At 40.6% G+C, this 21308-nt stretch overlaps 1 protein-coding gene across 2 annotated transcripts in view; it reads left to right on the top strand.

The window, feature by feature from the left end:
* Positions 1-21308, top strand: part of cgnb (cingulin b) — a 133716-nt gene that overhangs the window by 23008 nt on the left and 89400 nt on the right. Inside the window, exon 1 of one of the 2 annotated variants that reach the window (XM_072283339.1) lies at positions 9588-9637. The exons of the other annotated variant lie outside the window; for it this stretch is intronic. The gene's annotated coding sequence lies outside the window, so the exon portion shown is untranslated. Of the gene's footprint in view, positions 1-9587; positions 9638-21308 lie in introns of those variants that run through there. 2 annotated transcript variants of the gene reach the window in all.

The following is a 21308-nucleotide window of genomic DNA, read 5'->3' as shown; positions in this document are numbered from 1 at the left end:
GTCTGCCCGCCTCGATGTCGAAGGTCGAGGTTTGTCGTCTGCTGTGGCTGATGTGGAAGGCGTGAAAAATGACAGTATGCTTGACTGCTAGCCTCGCGCATTTTTCTATCATACAGTTCTTTGTAAGCACTCAAACCATCTTGCAAATATGCCCTAAACCAACGTACCCTTTCAAAATTAATGTCGTACTTTATCATTGCAGCGAAAATCTCATGCAGCTGCTTCACGTTCAGTTCCTGGATAACTTCACTTTTGGTCTGTTCGCTACTGCATTCTGTTTCGATTGTTATCCTTTCCTCTTCCAATTGCATCAGCTCTTCATTTATCAGTTCTTGGTCATGGGATGCCAAACCTCTTCAACATCATCTTCGTCAACTTCCACAAGCCAAACTCACTTTGTCCTTACTTCGTTCACCATGATCGAAATGCTTAATTATGTCTAGTTTTACGCTAAGTGTAACACACTTACGAGCTCTTTTAGGCTTTTCCGATACTATAGAACTCATCTTGCAAACAGATCTCACAGGCACGTGTTTAAGCAATGCCGGCGAGAATGCAGTTCCGAATTTGGGGGAGGAGCGGCTGCTCGGGGCGCGCGCTGCTTTTTTTTATGCACTGCCTTTTATTGCGCGCTGCCTTTTTTCGTAACAGTGAAAACACCTTCTGTTAGCGAAAACAGGTAACTAATGTAGGTCTTTCGTAACGGTGAGGTTTCGTAAAGCGAACGCTCGAAAAGCAGGGGACACCTGTACCTCCTACCTGATGGTAACAGTGAGAAAAGGGCATGTCCTGGGTGCTGGAGGTCCTTAATAATGGACGCTGCCTTTCTGAGACACTGCTCCCTAAAGATGTCCTGGGGACTTTGTAGGCTAGTACCCAAGATGGAGCTGACTAGAGTTACAACCTCCTGCAGCTTCTTTTGGTCCTGTGCAGCAGCCCCTCCATACCAGACAGTAATACAGCCTGTCATTAATGCTCTCCATGGTACAACTATAGAAATTTTTGAGTGTATTTGTTGACATGCGGAATCTCTTCAAACTTCTAATAAAGTATAGCTGCTGTCTTGCCGCCTTTATAACAACATTGATATGTTGGGACCAGGTTAGATCCTTGGAGATCTTGACACCCAGGAACTTGCAGCTGCTCACTCTCTCCACTTCTGATCCGTCTGTGAAATTTGGTCTGATTTTCATCTAAGTCACAATAGTAGGCAAACACAATCTGCCTAAACTAATAGCACAAATAATTGTACTTTTCATGTCTTTATTGAACACATTGTTTAATCATTCACAGTCCAGGCTGGAAAAAGAATGTGAACCCTTGTATTTAATAACTGGTAGAACCTCCATGTTTCCTGTAGCTGCTGATCAGACTTGCACAATGACAAGGAGGAATTTTAGACCATTCCTCAAAAACTGTTTCAGTTCATCAATATTTCTGGGATAACTTGAATGAGCAGCCCTCTTTAGATCATGCCACAACATCTCAATTGGGTTAAGGTCAAAACTCTGACTTGGCCATTCCAAAACACAATTTAAAAAAAAACATTCTGTTGTTGTTTTACTCTTGTGTTTTGGATCATTGTCTTGTTACGTCATCTAACTTCTATTACGCTTCAGGTGACGGATTGGTACCCTGACATTGTCCTGTAAAATGTCTTAATAAAATTTTGAATTCATTGTTCCTCAGCAATTGCAAGCTGTCCAGGCCCTGAGGCCAAAGAGCAGCCCCAAATCATGATGCTCCTTCCACCATGCTTCACGGTTGGGATGATGCTTTGCTGCTGGTGTGCAGTGCCATTTTTCCTCCAAACATAATGGTGTGCATTTCTACCAAAAAGTTCAACTTTTGTCTCATCTGTCCACAGAACATTGTCCCAGAAGCATTGTGGAATATCCAGGTGGTCTTTTGCGAACTTGAGACATGCAGCAATGTTTATTTTGGAGAAAGTGATCTCCTCTGTGGTGTCCTTCCATGCATACCATTCTTCACCTTTTTTTTATATATATAGTAGACACATGAACAGATACTTTAGCAAGTTCGAGAGATTTCTGCAGGTCTTTTGTTGTAACCCTTGGGGTTTTTTCATCTCCTTCAGCATTGCTCATTGTGCTGTTGGTGTGATCTTTGCAGGATGCCCACTCCTAGGGAGAGTAGCAACTATACTGAATTTCCTCCATTTGTAGACATTTTCTCTTACTGTGGACTGATGAACACTTGGGTCTTTAAAAATGCTTTTGTAGCCTTTTCCAGTTTCCTGAATCTACAATTCTTCTAAGGTCTTCTGAAAGTTGTTTTGATTGAGGCATGGTGGACATAAACAGATCTTTCTTGAGAAGAGCAGGTTCTGTCAGTAACTTGACTTTGTGTGTCTTTTTTGCCCAGCAGGGCACCTCTACAATCCACACCTCTTATCGATTGAAACACCTGACTCCAAATAGCTTTTGTAGAAGGCATTTGCCCAGAGGTTCACATACTTTTTTTGAACCTAGACTGTGATTGTTTAACTGGTGTCCTTGGTGTTGATGAGAAGTACAATTGTTTGGGGGTTATTAGTTTAGACAGATTATGTTTGTCTATTACAGTGACTTAAATGAAGATCAGACCACATTTTGAGTAATTAATGTAGAAAACCAGGTAATTGCAAAGGGTTCATAAACTTTTTCTTACAATTGTATGACAAAGCTAATCTTTAATAACATTAATCACCATCCAGTCTTCTGATACCTTGTCCATGGCTAACAATGATACAGTTTACTTCTGTTGGACCCCAGTAATTTCTTCTCTGACTTCCCACAATGTCCTAGGATATAGTTGGCCAGCCCCCAGGGATTTATCCACCTTTATGCACTTTGAGACTGTCAACACCATTTCTTCTTTAATGTGGATATGTTCCAAGACATCACTATTCTCTAGTCCTGCTGACTATCCATTTCCCTCTATAGATGTGACCTGCTCTGCTCAGTTCATCCAGCACTTTTTGTTGCTCCAGATTACAGCATCTCTCTTGTCTCCATCACTATTCTCTTCCCTGAATTTGCTACTGTTAAGAAATATTCATTTAAGATCTTGCCCATCTCCCTTGGCTGCACTTATCGACCCATTCTCTCCCTCTTGCTCTTATTGTAGTTATAGAAACAATTAGGTTTCTTCACCCTATTTGCCAAAGCTACCTCATGTTCTCTTTTTGCTCTCCTGACTGGGTACTTTGCTACTTCTAGTTCTCTCTTTCCCAGTAGACCTCAAGGGCCAACTTGCTTTGTTGCTCAAAAATTGATGAGTATCATTCTATGTTGGGACTTAACTAGAAATGGCACTGGCTGCATGGGTCCAAACATGGATAGAGGGTGTTTAGTAATATGTAGTGGATACAAAGATGCAGCCAAAGTGGTAGATCATGTTTTAAATTTATTAATCCCACATTTCTTCTACTTGTGATCAGTGTTGGAAGTGATTCCAGAAGTCCTCGCTCTATTGCTCATGACATCTAGTGTTAACATATGGATGCTAAGCATGAGTTCCAGACCTAGTGGGAAGATAGAGGATTGGGAAGCTTTTTAACAACTTGCAGAAGGAAACTAAGAAGGTCATTAGGAAGAAAAAGATGAATTATGAAAGGAAGCTGGTGACTAGTATCAAAGAAGATACTAAAAGCTTTTTTTTTAAGTATATAAAGGGTAAAGGAGAGTCGAGAGTAGATATAGGACGCTGGAGATATTGTGAAGAGAGATGCAGAGAAAGCAGAGGAACTGTGCGCATTTTGTATTGGTCTTCACAGTGGAAGATGTCTGCAGTATACAGGACATTCAAGAGTGTCAGGGAAGTGAGGTTTGTGCAGTGAAAATTACGACTGAGAAGGTGCTCAGGAAGCTTAATGGTCTAAGGGTGGATAAATCTGGACCTGATGAAATGCACCCTCAGGTTCTGAAGGAAGTAGAGAGATTGCGGAGGCATTAACGATGATCTTTCAAGAATCGATAGATTCTGGCATTGTATCGGATGACTGGAAAATTGCAAATATTGCTCCACTATTTAAGAAGGGTGGGAAGCAGCAGAAAGGAAACTATAGACCTGTTAGCCTGACATCAGTGGTTGGGAAGTTGTTGGAAACAATTGTTAGGGATGAGATTATGGAGTACCTGGAGGTACATGACAAGATAGGCCAAAGCCAGCATGGTTTCCTGAAAGGAAAATCCTGCCTGACAAACCTACTGCAATTCTTTGAGGAAATTACAAGCGGGGCAGACAAAGGAGATGCAGTAGACGTGTAGTTGGATTTTCAGAAGGCCTTTGACAAGGTGCTGCGCATGAGGCTGCTTAGATAAGAGCCCATGGAATTACAGGGGAGTCACTAGCATGGGTGGAGCATTGGCTGATTGGCAGAAAACAGAGAGTGGGAATAACGGGATCCTATTCTGGCTGGCTGCCGGTTACCAGTGGAGTTCCACAGTGGTTGGTGTTGGGACCGCTGCTTTTTACGATGTATGTCAATGACTTGGACTATGGGATTAATGGATTTGTGGCTAAATTTGCGGATGATACAAAGATAGGTGGAGGGAACGGTTAGTGTTGAGGAAACAGTCTGCAGAGAGACTTAGATAGTTTAGAGGAATGGGAAAAGAAGTGGCAAATGAAATAGTGTTGGAAAGTGTGTGGTCATGCACTTTGTAAGAAGTAAACAGGCAGACTATTATTTAGATGGAAGAGAATCCAAAATGCAGAGATGTAAAATGACTTGGGGAATCCTTGCGCAAGATACCCTGAAGGTTAACCTCCAGGTTGAGTTGGTGGTGAAGAAGGTGAATGCAATGTTGGCATTCATTTCTAGAGGTATAGAATATAAGAGCAGGGATATGATGTTGAGGCTCTATAAGGCACTCATGAGATCACACTTGGAGCATTGTGTGCAGTTTTGGGTTCCTTATTTTAGAAAGGATATACTGACATTGGAGAGGGTTCAGAGAAGATTCACGAGAATGATTCCAGGAATGAAAGGGTTACAGTATGAGGAATGTCTGGCAGCTCTTAGGCTGTATTCCCTGGAGCTCAGGAGAATGGGGAGGGGGAATGTCATAGAAACATTCTGAATGTTAAAAGGCCTGAACAGATTAGATATGGCAAAGTTATCTCCTATGGTAGGGGATTCTAGGACAACAGGGCACGACTTCAGGATTGAAGGACGTCCATTTAGACCTGAGATGCGGAGAAATTACTTTAGTCTTAGGGTGGTAAATCTGTGGAATTGTTGCCACGAGTGGCTGTGGAGGCCAAGTCATTGGGTGCATTTAAGGCAGAGATAGATTCTTGTTTAGCCAGGGCATCAAAGGGTATGGGGAGAAGGCAGGGGAGTGGGGATGACTGGAAGAATTGGATCAGCCCATGATTGATTAGTGGAGAAGACTCGATGGGCCAAATGGCCTACCTCTGCTCCTATATCTTATGGCCTTATGGTTTTATCCATTCTGTCTATGCCTCACATCATTCCATACTCTGCAGGAAAACATTGCCAAATTTTATAGCCTTGCTTTCGTCCTTAATTTGTTTATATTATTCCACTTACAATTTGACTATAGTAATCAACTCCAGTTCAAACAGTAGTCTGGCACTTTTCTGCTTTGTTTGGGAAGACTAGTGTGTGTTACATTTATTGATATTTAGTCAAGTGTGTTTTGGAACAAAATGGTGTCTTATTATGGCATTTCATGGCAGTGTGTGATTCTGAAGATGGGTGATAACATACTTTTCTGAGTAGGTCTTAGAGAGTAGGGGTTGGAGTCATTCATGCCGTGATGTCTGTTACCTTTTTGAAAATTTCCACTTCTGTCTTCATACTAAAATACTCATCTAGTTCTGTATGCTACTTGCTAATCATGCCATAAAGCTTTTTTGTAAACTCCATAGTATTTATTGTAAATGCCTGTAAGAAGATGAATGTAATGGTAGTATAACATGATATATATATACTTCGATAATAAATTTCACTTTGACTTTGATTATTTTGGATTGGGACTGTTGAATAATAGTCACTATATGAGCATGAACCATTACAATTCAAAAGTAATGCAATGATGCGTCTAATCATGGGGAGATTAGAAACCATAGAAAAACTACAGCACAGAAACAGGCCTTTTGGCCCTTCTTGGCTGTGCCGAACCATTTTCTGCCTAGTCCCACTGACCTGCACACGGACCATATCCCTCCATACACCTCCCATCCATGTATCTATCCAATTTATTCTTAAATGTTAAAAAAGAACCCGCATTTACCACCTCGTCTGGCAGCTCATTCCATACTCCCACCACTCTCTGTGTGAAGAAGCCCCCCCTAATGTTCCCTTTAAACTTTTCCCCCCTCACCCTTAACCCATGTCCTCTGGTTTTTTTTCCTCCCCTTGCCTCAGTGGAAAAAGCCTACTTGCATTCACTCTATCTATACTCATCATAATTTTATATACCTCTATCAAATCTCCCCTCATTCTTCTACGCTCCAGGGAATAATAAGAAAAGGGTGTGTGCCCTGGGTACTCAGGGACGTTAATAATGTGCGCTGCCTTTCTGAGACGCTGCTCCTTGAAGATGTTCTGGGTACTTTGTAAGCTAGTACCCAGGATGGAACCGACTAAATTTATGACCCTCTGCAGCTTCTTTCGGTCCTGTGCATTGGGCCCCGCTCCCTCCCAATACCAGACAGTGAAGCAGCCTGTCAGAATGCTCTCCACGGTACATCGATAGTTTTTTGAATGTTTTTGTTGGGCATTCAGTTTGGACTTTGCATGATGGTGCTAACTGCTGTTAGAGAGGGTGTAGAATGATTATTCAATTGAAGCAATGAATATCAATTCAAAGGGAATAAATATTTAAAAAGGAGAGGTTTCTATATTTAAAAAGTGGGAATATGGGAAAGAGGAGGCAGATCCATTTTGAGCAGAGAGATGGATAATGATGGTAAACACAGAGACCAACATGCAGTTCATTTTTCAGCTGTATGTTTCACCCAATCCTGTATTCTCATAAACCCTAAAAGTTTTGTTTCCTGCTCTTCAGGTATTTACCCCGTTTCCTTTTTCGAGTTAATATGCTTCTGACATTGAAGCTTTGGACACTACCTCACTTTTAATACACAGTATTTCTGTTTTTGCACATTTTTAAAAATCTGTTCAATATATGTAATTGATTTACTTGTTTGTTGTTATTATTTTTTCTCTCTCCTAGATTGTGTTACATTGAACTGCTGCTAAGTTAACAAATTTCACGTCACATGCCGGTGATAATAAACCTGATTCTGATTCTTTTGCTCTTGAGGTATAATTTGTAATACCTCTGTAAATATTGAACATTTTGGGAAGTTATGTTACTGGTGCAGATAATGTTGGGGGGAGTATTGAGTGTTGTTAATGTCCATCCATCAGATATGTAATCCATTGGGATTAATAATAAACAGCAAAGTATTAATTTTATGGGTTCTTGGATACAAACACAGAAAACACCACTGAGCAGTTTCCAACAAATTAAGATGGTAAGTTCATAGATTCTTATTGCTTTTTATAGCTTCTATCTTATTTCTCTCTGCAGTTTTTGGTTTATGCAGGCACATCATTTAGTACATTTTTATGCTCAGCTAGTTTCAGATTTTGGTAAGCCAGCATCATAATGATTCTTTGGTACTCCCGCTGAAAACTGGGGGGGGGGGGGGGGGGGAATCTGAATGATGTGGTTCCCTAAGCCTGTCTGTGACACTTTGTAGTACTCTGTTCCAGAGCACTTTCATCATGGCTTTCAAATCAAGTAATCTCCCTGTTGTCTTGCAGGATGGTAGCATGATAGAAAACTCTTTCTTGAGCAAGTCTTTTGCTGAGTATTATTTGTTTCTATTTCCACTAAACTGGGGTTTGAGGTGGTTGACAATGCCTATTCAAAAAATCTAAATCTTCAGGTGGGACAAAAGCTGCCCGATGGGATTTCACCTGGTTGCCTAATAGCTTAGTATGATAACTGCTGGAAACTGCAGAGAGTTCTGGACACACATCAGTGCGTCACAGAATCAAGAAACCAGTCGTCTTTCCGTGGACTCTTGTTTATACGTACTTCTTGCTGCCTCAGCAAAACAGTAAATGTAATTAAAAACCCCTCCCAACTCAGAATTTCGCTCTTTTGCCCTATTCCATTGAGCAGAAGATACAAAACCTGAAAACATGTGCCACCAGGCTCAAGGACAGCTTCTAACCTGCTAGTTATGAGACCACAAGGCGGTTCCCTAATTTGGTTAAAATAGACTCTCAGTCTCACAGTCTACCTCGTTATGATGTTGCCCCGTACTGTTTACCTGCACTGCACTTTCTCCGTAACTGTTGCACTTTATTCTGCATTCTGCCTCAATGCACCACATAATGATTTGATCTGTATGAACAGTATGCGAGCAAAACTTTTCACTGTATCTAGACACATGTGACAGTAATACATCAGTTCCAATTGTACTAGCCAGCTGGTGGTATAATGGCATCAACACCGGACTTGGAGGCAAATGATCCTGGATTCGAATCTGATTGGCTTCTTGCACGCTTTACATGTGTGCTTGGTTGAGTGTCAAACTAGCAACTTGGCCTCCTTTTTTAAAAAAAAACAAATAACCGTTAAAGAAACGGCAAGGTTGCCGCCTGATGCACCACAAGGAACAACAACAATTGTAATTCTGCCTTGTGTACAGTTCAATTTTTAATGGTTCTGGACCATGTGATCCTGCAAGGTGATGAAGATGTTGCATAATTCCTTAAGGATTCCTGTAACTTTTCCCTTCCTTTTGGATTTGCCATTCAGTGTATTCGTTTTCAGCAATATGGTCCATTTATCAGAGGTGGCTAAGAAAATTTAGAGTATGATGGCCTGGGAGGATTTTGCTGAGATTGAGTGATTGGAATTGCATCGATAGGTGCTCTGTGAGGGTATGATCACTGTTTCTCAATGATTCTGGTTTTGAGGTCTTTTCTGCTCAGATAGTCAATTCTGTTATTGCACAGGAGATGGTAGTGACATTCGTCATTCCTTAGAAGAGAAACAAAATGATAGATTATGCATGCTTATAGCATCTTGTTAGTGGTCTTGATTGTCAGGATATTGTTGTGGGGTAGGTTGGGAAAGGTAGAGCAATACCACATTGAGCTTTGGGGAGTAAATGAAAGGCATGCATGATTAAGGGTTATTTTTAAAAAAGGCAAGAAATTGCAAGGAAGCATAGGAACTTTGCTATTTAACTTCAGATGCTTTTTGAAATAATTTAAGAGATCCTGAAGAGTTTTCTTAAAAACCATGGAACAAGTTACTTGGGGATGGTGGTGGGCTTTATAACTTTTTGTTATACAAACAATTTAATTTGTTGTTACCATTTCTAATAATTGATGCAGTGAAAAATGCTAATTAGTTCGTGGAACTGAGCCCAATCTAGGCGTGTGAGATAACGTGCAGCTGTGGCTCTTTTTTGCATAGCTGTGCTGACTTAGAAGGGATGTTCCACTGTCTCTCTGGAGACTCTTATCTATGCCATTTTGAGAAGTTAGATAGTGAACTATACTGCATTCCAGATGCAATCACATGTGAACCAAAGTCTAAATCAAGGGCACTACTGTCGTCCATTTGGACAAGAGGTACCTTTTTAACTTTTAAAATCCTTTTCATCAAAAAGGGGACACTTATGGGTATAATCTCTTTACAGATGTTTGGCTAAAGTTTTAGAATGTATAGTTCCATGAGAACAGAATAATGATTTGATATGAGATGTTACTCACCAATCTCACCCCTCACCCCACCTCTAATCTCCTGTAGAGGTGTTGATTGGTTTCATGGGACTTGTTCTAAAAGTCTTTGCAGTGATAAAAGAATACTTTAAGTGCTGTTCAGTTTGAGAATCTTGAATGTGTACATACTGGTTATTTGATTATGGGAATTGGTAAGCAGAAAAAACAATCTGTCTTTATACGATGCCCATATGCTAGTCTTCCAGTAGGAAATTATGGTATAATATTCAGGACAATATAATACTGCGTGATATAATATTAGGACAAGAACTGTTAGGATGGGAAAAATCTGTGAAACTACTGAACTCCTTGCCACCACCCAGGTCTTATCATGTATGAAGCGTTATACTATTTACTTTTTAACTTTTATATGTACTTTATTATTAATTTATTTGTGGCAATGTTACTTAGTGTTATGTGTGAGCTATATATACTGTGTTGTGCACTTTGGTCCAGAAGAATGTTGTTTCTTTTGATGGTACACGTAATTACAGTTGATTGACAATAAGCTGAACTTGAAATGGGATTCCTAATCATTTTCTGCTGTCCCAATGTAGCATTTATTGTAGGTAACTTTACTGCCTTGGTTGAGAGCACATTAAGAATAGTGTTTTGGTTTCGATCTTGTGCTAGCATATTTGTCATATGTTTACACTTACTGTCACTTATACTGTCAGTAATTTCCCATGTCACAAAACTGACTAAACTTTAAAAAATGACTCTGAATGCTTTGGGCCACGCTGAAGTAGGGAAAAATGAAGTTGCATGCATACTTTTAAACTAACAGTATTACATGTTTTGAATTATCTTCTGTCTTTGATACTTTTTTTGAGTCATCTATAAACACTGTTGTCAAATGCAGCTGTAGGAAATTTTAAGTTCCAAGAACAGAAAATGTGTAAACCTGATAAGGTTGCTGACCTTGTTCATTGTAGTTTTGTCAACTTTCTAGGCAAACAAAGATATGCCAGTAAGGAGGAAAGATCCTAAAGAAGGGATGGACCAGCTGTAGCTAATCAAGATAAAGGAGGGTATTGGTTTGAAAAAGAAAATATCTAAAGGGCCAAAAAGAGTATAGTACATACTGTTTATTACAAAATACTATAAATTGCACAATGCACATTTAGACAAAGACGTCTCAAAGGTTTTTACTCATGTATGTGAAGGATGTAAGTAATAAAGTCGATTCCATTCAATTCAAATCTGGTGATTGATCCAAACACTGGGATAAACTCAAAATACAACAAGAGATTGTTTTAAAAGAGAGAAATTAAACTGAGGGTAAACTGGAGGGAAAATTAAATGCAGATAATAACAGAGAAATATAAATGTAGACAATAACAGTTTCAAAAAGGAAAAGTGTATGTAAACCCTTTTGAGAATGGGGAAACATTATTTTCCCAAAGAACTGTGAGGTAAACAGATATTGTATCAGTCATAATAGTAGAAGATATGACGAGCATCCTATTAATACTGAATCATTCTGGGGAGAATGAGAAAATCTGCAGATGCTGGAAATCTGCGCTACACACACAAAATCCTGGAGGAACTCAGCAGGCCAGGCAGCATCTAGGAAAAAGAGTAAAGTCAATGTTTCGGGCTGGAACCCTTTGGCAGGACTGGAGAAAAAAAGCTGAGGAGTAGATTTAAAGGTTGGGGAGGGGGAAGAGAGAAACACAATGTGATAGGTGAAACCTGAAAGGGGAGGGGATGAAGTAAAGAGCTGGGAAGTAAATTGGTAAAAAGAGACAGAAGGCCATGGAAGAAAGAAGAGGTGGAGAGGAGCACCAGAGGGAGGTGATGGGTGGGCAAGGAAAGTGAGAGAGGGAAAAGGGGATGGGAAATGATGAAGGGGGGGGGGCATTACCGGAAGTTTGAGAAATCAATGTTCATGCTATCGGGTTGGAGGCTACCGAAACGGAATATAAGGTGTTGTTCCTCCAACCTAAATGTGGCCTCATTATGACAGTGGAGCAGGCCATGGATCGACATATTGGAATTGGGAAGTGGAATTAAAATGGGTAGCCACTGGGAGATCCTGCTTTTTCAGATGGATGAAGGTAGGTGCTTGGTGAAGCGGTCTCCCAATCTATGTCAGGTCTCGCTGATATAGAGGAGGCCACACCAGGAGCACCGGACACAATAAATGACCCCAACAAATTCTCAGGTAAAGTGTTACCTCACCTGGAAGGACTGTTTTAGGGACCTGAATGGTAGTGAAGGAGGAGGTGTAGGAGCAGGTGCAGCACTTGTTCCGCTTGCAATGATAAGTGCCAGGAGGGAGATCAGTGAGGAGGGACAAATAGACAAAGGAGTCACATAGGGAGTGATTCCTGCGGAAAGCAGGAAGTGAAGGGAGGGATGGAGGAAAAGATGTGCTTGTCGGTGGGATTCCATGGGAGATGGCAGAAGTTTTAGAACGGTGTTTTTACGAGTAACAGGGTGGGAAGAGGTATTGTCCAGGTAGCTATGAGAGTCCATGGGTCTATAATAGACATCACTGGATAAGCTGTCTCTGGAGATAGAGATGGTGAGATTGAGAAAGGGGAGGAAGGTGTCAGAAATGGACCAGGTGAATTTGAGGGCAGGGTGGAAGATGGAGGCAAAGTGGATGAAGTCGATGCGTTTAGAGTGAGGACGTTCCGCTAGCAGAGGAGAGTGGTGGTGGAGGGGAACTTGTTAGGTCTGGTGTCCAGAAAAAAGTGCACAGCTTTGAGGCCTTCCTGGTGGGAGATGGAGATGTAGAGAGAGTGGACATCCATAGTGAAAATGATGGGGACCAGGGAACCTGAAATAATTGAAAAGATCCAGAGCATGTGAAGTGTCACAGATGTAGATAGGAAGGGACTGAACTAAGGGGGATAAAACAGAGTCGAGGTATGCAGATACGAGTACAGTGGGGCAGCAACAAGCTGAAACAATGGGTCTACCTGGATAAGCGGGTTGTCACTGATGTATTTTCAGGCCTGAAGGCTTTCATCCTAGGGCCCAATAGGAAGTGATTAGTGAGTTATAAGATACAGTCTTACAGAAGACCTTGGGTTGTGGAGAAATACTGAACAATTGGGGTACCGCAAGGCTCAGTGGTGGGACCCGAGTTGTTTACAATATATATTAATGACTTGGATGAGGGAATTAAATGCAGCATCTCCAAGTTTGTGGATGACACGAAGCTGGGCGGCAGTGTTAGCTGTGAGGAGGATGCTAAGAGGATGCAGGGTGACTTGGATAGGTTAGTTGAGTGGGCAAATTCATGGCAGATGCAAATTAATGTGGATAAGTGTGAGGTTATCCACTTTGGTGGCAAAAACAGGAAAACAGATTATTTGAATGGTGGCTGATCAGGAAAAGGGGAGGTGCAACGAGACCTGGGTGTCATTATACACCAGTCATTGAAAGTGGGCATGCAGGTACAGCAGGCAGTGAAAAAGGCGAATCGTATGCTGGCATTTATAGCAAGAGGATTCAAGTACAGGAGCAGGGAGGTACTACTGCAGTTGTACAAGGCCTTGGTGAGACCATACCTGGAGTATTGTGTGCAGTTTTGGTCCCCTAATCTGAGGAAAGACATCCTTGCCATAGAGGGAGTACAAAGAAGGTTCACCAGATTGATTCCTGGGATGGCAGGACTTTCATATGATGAAAGACTGGATGAACTAGGCTTATACTCATTGGAATTTAGAAGATTGAGGGGGGATCTTATTGAAACGTATAAAATCCTAAAGAGATTGGACAGGCTAGATGCAGGAAGATTATTCCCGGTGTTGGGGAAGTCCAGAACGAGGGGTCACAGTTTGAGGATAAAGGAGAAGCCGTTTAGGACTGAGATGAGGAAAAACTTCTTCACACAGAGAGTGGTGAAGCTGTGGAATTCTCTGCCACAGGAAACAGTTAAGCCAGTTCATTGGCTATATTTAAGAGGGAGTTAGATATGGCCCTTGTGGCTAAAGGGATCGGGGGTATGGAGGGAAGGCTGGTACAGGGTTCTGAGTTGGATGATCAGCCATGATCATACTGAATGGCGGTGCAGGCTCGAAGGGCCGAATGACCTACTCCTGCACTTATTTTCTATGTTTCTATGATTAGAAAACTGGTTGTGTCATGCCCCCATTCAAAAAGGAAGGGGTGCATAAAGCAAATAAATATAGACTAATAAATCTAAAGTCACTTGGATCACATTTCTTCCCCCTTCTGATGTTTGTTTGGTGTGAACAACTGAACCTATTGACCATGTCTGCAGGCTTTTATGCAATGAGTTGCTGCCACATGATATTTGCATTAACTAGCAGCTGTACCTAATAAAGTGGTCACTGAGTGTATTTGAACTTAGCAATGGTGCTTTATGAGATGCCTCACAAAAGTGTTACATTGTAAGAGTGAATATTATTGGAGGTAATAGTGGGATTTGAGTTCTTGGGCATGGATGCAAACTTGCATGCAGGTATGGAAGATAATGGGGAAATATAATGTGCAACAGTAGAAGATATCATATTTGTCTATTCCATCATCTAAAAATTGATATACAGCACCAAACCCTGCAGAACACCCCTAGTCACTGGCAACCAACCAGAAAATGATCCTTTTCCAACTTGCTGCCTCTTACCAATCAGCCAATGCTCTAATCTTGCCAGTAACTTTCCTATAATGCCATGAGCTCTTAATTTGGTAAGCAGCCCATGTGTGGCACCTTGTCAAAGGCCTTCTGAAAGTCCAAATATACAACATTCACAGCATCCCCGTTATCTATCCTACTTGTAATCTCCTCAAATAATTCCAACAGGGGTTTATCAGGCAAGATTTTTCCTCAAGGAAATCATGCTGGCTTTGTCCTAGTGTTCAGTATTCCTGTGGAACCAAATCCCAGTAAGAGGTAGGTCATTTGGGAAGCAAAAAAAGGGCAGATGTCACCATTGGAATATATATTGCATGTTTTATGTCTCCTCCAGGTTGGTTCAGGTGATCTCTCCTGGATAATATGTTTTAGATTTGTACAGAGGATTGCTATACTTTTTAATTGTATTTAGAGATTTTATTTTGTGTTGTAGTTGATTTAGCAGGAGATTTGCATCATGCATCTTATAATGATGGAAGTTTCCCCTTGTCACCCTGGGGAGTTGAACTTAGGAAGTGGCACTGATGTTGGTTTAATTTACTGGCTTTGATCATAAACTTTACAGTTTTAAAAAGAAAATTGCTCTTTTAGTAGTTATTCAAATCAAATATCCTGTATAGTGAAAAATGGAAGTTTTTCCTAGTTTGTCTGATGCAAGTTCTCAGTTCTGCATTTTTAAAGTAGTAGCATTATCTATAATAAATACAAATAATTACCATTTTTTGTTTTCCTTTGAAGAGAGATAGTTAAATTACAGACAATAATTTGTTTAGAGATTAATGGCAGCACTTGAACTTCATACGAGTTTTCCAAATGGCTTGTGCACATGTAATAGTATTTTTGTGAGGAGAGACAGTACTCTGCAAAAGTCCTAGGCACATATATACAGTGCCTATAAAAAGTATTCACCCCCTTGGAAGTTTTCATGTTTTGTTTTAAACATTGAATCACAGTGCATTTAATTTGGCTTGTTTGACACTGATGAACAGAAAAAGACTTTTGTGTCAAGGTGAAGACAGATCTCTACAAAGTGATCTAAATTAATTACAAATATAAAACAGAAAATGATTGCGTAAGTATTCACCCCCTTTTAATACGGTATACCAAATCATCGCTGGTTTCAGAAGTCACATAATTAGTTAAATGGAGATCTGTTTTTTTGGAGACCTGTGTGCAGTCAAGGTGTTTCAATTAATTGTAGTAAAAGCACCTGTATCTGGAAGGTCCAACTGCTGGTGAGCTAGTATCCTGGCAGCAACTATACCATGAAGACAAAATAACACTCCAAGCAACTTTGCAAAAAGGTTATTGAAAAGCACAAGTCAGGAGAAGGATGCAAGAACATTTCCAAGTCACTGAATATCCCTTAGAGTATAGTTAAGTCAATCATCAAAAAATGGAAAGAATATGGCTGATCTGTAAATCTGCCTAGAGCAGGCCATCCTCAAAAACTGAGTGACCATGCAAGAAGGGGACTAGTGAGGGAGGCCACCGAGAGACCTATGACAACTCTGGAGGAGTTACAAGCTTCGATGGGAGAGTCTGCGCATACAACAACTGTTACCTGGGTGCTTCACCAGTCACAGCTTTATGGGAGAGTGGCAAAGAGAAAGCCACTGTTGGGGGTAAAAAAAAAACTCTCATGAAATCTGAGCTGGAGTTTGTCAGAAGGCATGTGGGAGACTTTGAAGACAGTTGAAGAAGGCCCTATGGTCCGATGAACCCAAAATTGAGCTGCTTGGCCATCAGATTAAACACCATGGTTGACTTATTTGACACTGATCAACAGAAAAAGACTGGTGGAGGGGCAGGTAGTATTAAGGAAATGGATAGGATGCAGAAGGACTTGGATTAGGAGAATGGGCAAGGAAGTGGCAAATGAAATACAAAGTTGGACAATGCATGGTCATGCACTTAGAGTAGAAAGTAATGTGCAGGCTATTTTCTAAATGGGGAGAAAATCCAAAAATCTGAGATGCAAAGGGACTTGGGAGTCCTTGTACAGTACACCCTAAAGGTTAACTTACAGGTTGAGTCAGTAGTGAGGAAGGCAAATGCAGTGTTAGCATTCATTTTAAGAGGTCTTGAATACAAGAGCAGGGATGTGGTGCTGAGGCTTTATAAGGCATTGGTGAGGCTGCACCTTCAGTAGTGTGAACGGCTATGGGTTCCTTGTCTAAGAAAAGATGTGCTGGCATTGGAGAGGGTCCAGAGGCGGTTCACAAGTATGATTTCGGGAATGAAAGAGTCATCATATGAGGAACGTTTGGCTCTGGGTCTATACTCACTGGAAGTTGGAAGGGTGGGGGGGGGGTGTTCTCATTAAAAACTTTAACATGTTGAAAAGCCTAGACAGAGTAGATGTGAAAAGGATGTTTCCCATGGTGGCACAGCCTCAGGATAGAGGGGCATCCATTTAGAACAGAGTTGTGGAGAAATCTCTTTAGCCAGAGGGTGGTGAATTTGTGAAATTTGTTACCACAGGCAGCTGTGGAAGCCAGATTGTTGGGTGTATTTAAGGTAAAGATTGATACGTTCCTGGTTGGATGTGGCATCAAAGGTTATGGGGAGAAGACTGAGGAATGGAGTTGAGGAAGAGATGGAGTTGAGGAAGAGAAAAAAGGATCAGCCATGATTGAATGGCAGAGCCGACTCAATGGGCCAAATGACCCAATTCTGCTCCTTTATTTTATGATCTTGTATCTTCAGCCTATTTTGTGAAATTTAAGTATGTGGCAGCAATACAATGTGATACTTGATAATTATAGAAAAAATCTGAATTACAGTAAGTGTGTATATATGTGTTAAATTAAGATAAATAGTTCAAAAGCAAATTTTAAAAAAGTAGTGAGGGAGTGTTCATGGGTTCAATATCCATTTAGAAATCGGTTGGCTAGAGTAAAAGAAGCTGTTCCTGAATCGTTGAGTGTGTGCCTTCAGGCTTCTGTACCTCCCTTCCTGATGGTAACAGTGAGAAGAAGGCATGTGCTGGGTGGTGGTGGTCCTTGATGTTGGAAACTGCTTGAGTCACTGCTCCTTGAAGTCTTGGATGTTACAGAGGCTAGTACCCATAACGGAACCGACTAATATTACAACTTTCTGCAGCTTACTTTGATCCTGTGCAGTAGCCACCCCATATCAGCCCATGATGCAGCCAGTCAGAATGCCCTCCACAGTAAAAGTGTAAAAACTTCGAGTGTTTTTGCTGACAAACCAAATTTCCTCAAACTCCTGATGAAGCATAGCTGCATCTATATGTTGGGACCAGGTTAGATACAGACACCCAAGAACTTGAAATGGCTCACTCTTTCCACTTCTGGTCCATCTGAGTTTGTGTAAGTGAACACTTTGCATCTAGTGATCATAATACAATTAGTTTCAAGGTAATTGTGGTAAAGGATAGGTCTGATGCTTGAGTTGAGATTTTAAATTGGAGAAAGACCCATTTTGATGGTATCAAAAAGGATCTGGCAAAGGACATGTCAGGTTGTTTTCTAGCAAAGGTGTACTTGGTGTATTCAAAAGTGAAATTTTGAGGGTGCAAAGTTTGTATGTTTTTGTCAGAATAAAAGGCAAGGATAACAGGTTTAGGAAACCTTGGTTTTTCTAAATATTGAGGCTGTAGTTAAGGAAAATAATGGAGGTATAGGCAGGTAGGAACAAATGATGTAGTTAAGTATAAGAAATGCAAGAGAACACTTAAGAAGGAAATCGGGAGGGCTATAGGGAAATGGCTTCTACTTCTATTATGAGCAAAAGGATAGCAATAGACAAAATTAGTCTTCCAGAAGATCAGAATGGTAATCAGTGCGTGGAGCCAAAGGAGATGGGCGGGGAGATCTTAAATGGATTTTTTGTATCTGTATTTCTGGGAAATGAACACAGAGTCCATAGATTTGAGGCAATGCAGCAGTGAAATAATGGCCCTACACAGATTAGAGGATGAAGTGTTTACTGTCTTAAGGCAAATCAGGGCAGACAAATCATCAGGGCCTGACAAGGTGTTCTCACGGACCCTGTGGGAGGCTAATGCAGAAACTACAGGGGTCGTAGCAAAGATATTTAAAACATCCTTAGCCACGGGTGAGTGCCAGAGTTAACATTGTTCAGTTATTTAAGAAAGGCTCTAAGAATAAGCCAGGAAATTATAGGCTCGTGAACCTGACGTTGGTAGTGTGGAAAGTTATTGAAAGGTATTCTAAGGGATCGGATACATGAGTATTTGGATAGACATGGACTGATTAAGGATAGTCAGCAATGCTCTGTTCTTGGTAAGTCGTGTCTAACCAATCTTTGAGCTTTTAGAGTAAGTTAACAGGAAAGTTGATGAAGACAAGGCAATGGATATTGTCTGCATGGACTTTAGCAAGGCCTTTGACAAGGTCCTGCATGGGAGGTTGGTCAAGAAGGTTCAGTTGCTCGCCTTTCAAGATGAGGTAGTAAATTGGATTAGACACTGACTTTGTGGTAGTAGATGGTTGCCTGTGTGACTGGCGCCTGTGACTAGTGGTGTGCTTTACAGATTGGTGCTGTGTCAGTTGGTGATTATCATCCAGATCATTGATATAGATGACAATGTGGTAAACTGGATCAGCAGATTTGCAGAAGACATCAAGATTGGTGTAGTGGATAGCGAGGAAGGCTATCAAAGCTTGAAGCGGGATCTGGACAAGCTGGAAAAATGGCAGATGGGATTTAATGCAGACATTTGTGAGGTGTTACACTTTGGGAGAACTAACCCAACCAGGTAGAACAGAGGGATCTGGGAATGGAAATCCATGATTCCTTGAAAGTGGTGTCACAGGTAGGTAGGGTCATAAAGAAAGCTTTTGGCACATTGGCCTTCATAAGTCATTGTATGAGTACAGGAGTTGGTATGTTTTGTTGAAATTATACAAGATGTTGGTGAGGCTTAATTTGGAGTATTGTGTGCAGCTTTGGTCACCTTCCTACAGGAAAGGTGTAAGTAGATTGAAAGAGTACAGAGAAAATTTGCAAGGATGTTGCTGGAACTTGACGACATGAGTTATAGGGAAAAGTTGAATAGGTTAGGACTTCATTCTCTAGAGTGTAGTAGATTGAGGAGCGATTTAATAGAGGTATACAAAATTATGAAGGGTATAAATAGGGTAAATGCAGGCAGTTTTTCCCCCACTGAAGTTGAGTGAAACTACAACTAGAGGTCATGGGTTAAGGGTGGAAGGTGAAATGTTTAAGAGCAACATGGAGGAGGATATTCACTCGGGTGGTGAGTGTGCGGAGGGAGCTGTCAGCACAAGTGCTGGATACGGTCGATTTCAACACCTAAGAGAAATTTGGATAGGTACATGGATGGGAAGGGTATGGAGGGCTGTGGTCTGGGTTCAGGTCAGTGGGATTAGGCAGATCAATGTTGCAGTACGGATTAGATGGGTCAAAGGGCCTGTTGCTGTGCTGTCGTGTTCCATGACTGTGTAATAATAACATAGCATATTATAGCAATACTTTTATCATTCTTTCCTGTACACAAGAACAAGTTTTGTGTACATCCCCAATTCCCCCATGTTACTTTAAACTTATCATTTAATACAACTGCCTGTCTAATTATTTAAGTTGTTGTATGGTCTCTCTTAATAGGACAATTTTCAGTTCTTGTACAGCAGGTACAAGATTCTCATCTAGTCCGCTGTTGAACCTCCTTTGTAACCTTGAACGTGAATTTCTAAATGGAGTATGGGTCAGTGATACAACAATTGAATTTATCAATAGGAGCATTTGGGAATTCAGAATTATGTAGTCTAGAGTGGCATTTCTGAATGGTGTTGAGACAGGATGAACCTGGAAGTAAAAAGGGCATTTAATTCCAGTTTTTTGCTCTAGTCATGTGTTTGATCTGTAGTCTATCTCTATATATCTGCTTCCTTAATATGCCCCCAAAAACTCAATATTTTTGAGTAACAAGAGCCTATTAATTTCTGATTTTATATTGGCATGGCAATGTTTGTAGAAAGTTTCCAAATTTTTGCTAGTTTCCAAATTCACTCTGAAGGAAAAACAAATAAAAATGCAAATACTGAAATCTGAAACAAGATCAAAACTACTGGAAAAACTCAGTCAGTCATGCAGCATATGTGCAAAGAGAAACCAATTTTGGGTGAAGGTCCGGTATCCTTCAGAACTCCAGAAAGAGCCAGGTCTAATTTTAAGACTCTGCCTCCTTAGTCTTGGATTGCCTCAACAGCCAGCAGGTAATACATGGCTGCTTCTGCATTGCAAAACTAACTGGATCTCACGAGAGTTATGATAAATGTTCTTTTTAAACTTTTTCTATTTAAAATTCACCCCTAAAATTTCACGGGAGAATTGAGATAAATTAATTAATTTCCCAGTTGTTTTAAATTGAAATAAAAACTGATCTTGATGTGATCATTATTTTTCAATGTGGCAACAGTTTGATTAAAAATGATTGCTTGCAAGTACAAATAAAATATTTTAAGTAATAATTGTGAATACTAAATTAGATTTTCAGCCATATTACTTTTAATTTTGGTGGAGGTCCCAAATGCTAATAATGTTTAAGGGATTGAGTTTTACCAGCATATGCTAATTCTGTCTTGAACTTGCCTCCCCCCACTCCCCCCATGAGATTGGAAAGAGGGGTTTGCTTCCAACTGGAATTGGTCTTTAATCTAAAACTGAGAGGTTAGTCTCCAACCCACTGGCAGATTACGACTGTGTTTTCAGTGACAATACGGCCATGTTTTTAAGCATAAATTTGCATTAAGATTTTGTCCTAAAATAAACTATATCTTTCCCCCAGAGTATCTGATAAATCTGACCACATTGTCATTGTTCTTTATAGTCACAGCAGCTGTGTTGTGCCTATGTAAAGAGTTTCCTATCTTTTTGTTGCAAAGTAACAAATGTATG

Source organism: Mobula birostris, chromosome 2, assembly GCF_030028105.1.
Source record: "Mobula birostris isolate sMobBir1 chromosome 2, sMobBir1.hap1, whole genome shotgun sequence".
NCBI lineage: Eukaryota > Metazoa > Chordata > Chondrichthyes > Myliobatiformes > Myliobatidae > Mobula > Mobula birostris.
Note: the sequence above shows the minus strand (reverse complement) of the source record. Positions and strands in the feature narration are given on the sequence as shown.